This window comes from Chlorocebus sabaeus, chromosome 2, assembly GCF_047675955.1.
Source record: "Chlorocebus sabaeus isolate Y175 chromosome 2, mChlSab1.0.hap1, whole genome shotgun sequence".
NCBI classification, from domain to species: Eukaryota; Metazoa; Chordata; class Mammalia; order Primates; family Cercopithecidae; genus Chlorocebus; species Chlorocebus sabaeus.
Window position 1 is genome coordinate 86,332,207 of NC_132905.1, and position 2,945 is coordinate 86,335,151.

General features: G+C 38.7%; 1 non-coding gene across 1 annotated transcript; it reads left to right on the forward strand.

Moving 5' to 3' along the window:
• Positions 1 to 1,554: 1,554 nt before the first annotated feature.
• Positions 1,555 to 1,626, forward strand: LOC119618681 (small nucleolar RNA SNORD74). Its single transcript, XR_005235051.1, has one exon. It is a non-coding gene; the product is annotated as a small nucleolar RNA SNORD74 (small nucleolar RNA).
• The last annotated feature ends 1,319 nt before the right edge of the window (positions 1,627 to 2,945 follow it).

The window sequence follows — 2,945 nt, forward strand, 5'->3', positions numbered from 1 at the left end:
GTAATTAACCCCAACTTAAATTCTAGTAACCCATCTCATACATCAACAGAAGTACTCTGTGTATGTGAAAATATAAACATGGCATGTTTGACATTTTGGAGCATCCTTAGAGAGACATTGATTTGTAATTCAGATCACACAGCATCTTTGATTTCTCCCACTTGCCCATGCCCTTTCCCCATCCCTTCCCCCAAAATAAAACACAAAAGCTTTATCTGCAATGGATGGAGAGCAACCCAGGAATCTGCCCAGAGACTATCCATCACATTTCTGTCTTAATTGAATGACACCAGAATGAGATCGATAAAATGTAACAAGAGACAGCTTTGCATTTCCACACCCACTTATTCCCCCCTCCATTACTCCCAGCCACCACCGTGACCAGAAAGCCCAAGTAAAAAACAGGATCCCTGCTGCCAGACAAGCTGTTAGGATGTGAATAAACTTGTCACAGAAACAACAAAACTTAGAAACATTAGAAGGGAGCTAGGGAGACGAAAAGTTATTAAAGGAATATTGAACAGGCTTCTTACTAAAAGCAATTTCATAGATGTATTCTCACTCCTAAATAACTTCCTCAAATGCAATGTTTCGGTTAAATAATCTCAATAGCTTTCCCTATGTGCCCAAGATTACTTGAGACTGCATCAATGGCTGGCTCAAATACAGACGTGGTGACAACTCAGCTCAGACCTGCAAGTCCTACAATAAATGTGGGGCAGCTGTAATATGTGTCTGTCCAAGGTTCCCAAGATCTCCAATGCATTATTGATAACCTCATCACTCCGCTAAAAGCAAAAGCTGACATTGTTATAATCTCAATCTTCTCCTGAAGAGCTCTGGCTTTGCCCGGGTATTGATCACAGGAAGAAATAAACCAAAGAGCAAAACAGCACACGTAAAAATCTAGAAGGTTAAGGTTTGCCTACACTAGCTATGAGTGCATTAACCACAATCACATGGCCTGTTTTAGTGTGTTATACCTTTAACGGTTTACAACGCGGTCCTACTTCTAGGCTATACGTTGTAATAATTCATTTAATACTTCACATCTTGAGCTTGTTACAAGTTATTCTGGAACAAAAGTCTGTATTACAAAATAAAAATAAACCTTCAATGTAGTTGTCTAAAAGTCAGATTTTTTTTCTTCATTCTAGTAAATTTTTTCTAAAACATTTTGAAATTTAATTACATATAAGTGACTGTTCTTTCTTCATCTATCCTCTTTCCATTGCATGTAACCCTTCATGGAAAAATATGTACCTACAAAGATACTCTATATAATTTTACTCTTTTATTATTTTAAATAATAATGTAAGACTACAAAACATATTAGTGCCTATGTTCTTTTAAAATCTTAGATATGATTTTAAATTATTTTTAAATGATATGTTGAATAATATGACAAAATATAAATGTCACATCACAGGTAGTTCAAAGTGAGAATTAGAAAGTATATCCAAAGTATGATTTAAAGCTTAAATATTTTATATTTTCTACGTTCATACTTGGAGATACAATCTTAAGTAGCCTATCTTTGCTACTAAAAAAAAGGAAAACAGTTTCTGATGAAGCCTATGTTGGTAGAGACAACTAAGGTTGTTGATGAATGCTAACAGCTCTATCACACACACACACATACACACACACACACACACACACGATAGTGAGAGACCATTATTTTTTTAGCTGGTAGATGACTAGGTAGTTTGCAAAATGATCATTAGTGGCTGGTTGCTCCTGGATTCCAGAACAAAAGAGCTTACAATTCAAACATTATTTATGAGTGAAAACAGCTGGTCATAAGGCACTAAGAGCAAAACGTACAGAGTTTGGTTTCACCTGCAGACAGTGGTCACCTGAAGCAGGAGCTGATGGGTGCCTGCCCAGGTAAGACACATGGTATGCAGTGGTGAACCTGTTTCATCCACCTTTGACTTGCCAGGCCTTGTATGTGATGTCTTGTAAATTTGCCCCAATTACAGATTGATATTGTTCACCATGAAATTAAGGCCCCAGAAAATGTGAATATAATAAGAGTAGTTATAAGTCTTTATAATGTATGCCTTTACACATATGCCTCTATTGTGAGACGTACAAAATTCTTAGTACATTCTAAAATAAGTAAAGAAAAAAAGCACCCCATGGCTTATCACATCATTTTGTTATGCTTTATGCTTTTTAATTAAGCCATTGCTCACTTTCCTAAGTGCTGCAGGAGCTTAACCCCTGGGAAAAGACAAGTTTCATGGAATGTGAAACTTATTTGAGCAACAGAAACTAGAACTATCTTGGAATAAATATGTTCTACATCTGATCATTTTTTATTTCCCTTATTGCTGTTTGCTTTAGTTGGTGGGCAGTCTATTGAGTAGTAAGAAAAAGTCAGACTACTGCTGCTATGCACGAGTACATCACTTAAAAAAAACTCACGAAAGTATTAAAAATGACAGCAGAGTTAGGTAGCATTAGAGTGGGTTCTGGTCCTGTAAACGTGTGTGCACCTCACAGTGGGAGAATTTGATTAACCCCAAGTGTGCCAAGTAAATCAGAGCCCAGGAGCTGGATGCAACGGCTCCGTAGTGTGAGTTCACATAGAGAACATAGTTTCTGCTGAGGGGCGGTTGTGGTTGTTGATGTTACTGAATGTGGGTTTTTTTTTTTTTTTTTTTTTTTTTTTTGAGATGGAGTCTGGCTCTGTCACCCAGGGTGGAGTGCAGTGGCCGGATCTCAGCTCACTGCAAGCTCCGCCTCCCAGGTTTACGCCATTCTCCTGCCTCAGCCTCCGGAGTAGCTGGGACTACAGGTGCCCGCCACCTCGCCCGGCTAGTTTTTTGTATTTTTAGTAGAGACGGGGTTTCATCGTGTTAGCCAGGATGGTCTCGATCTCCTGACCTCGTGATCCGCCCGTCTCGGCCTCCCAAAGTGCTGGGATTACAGGCTTG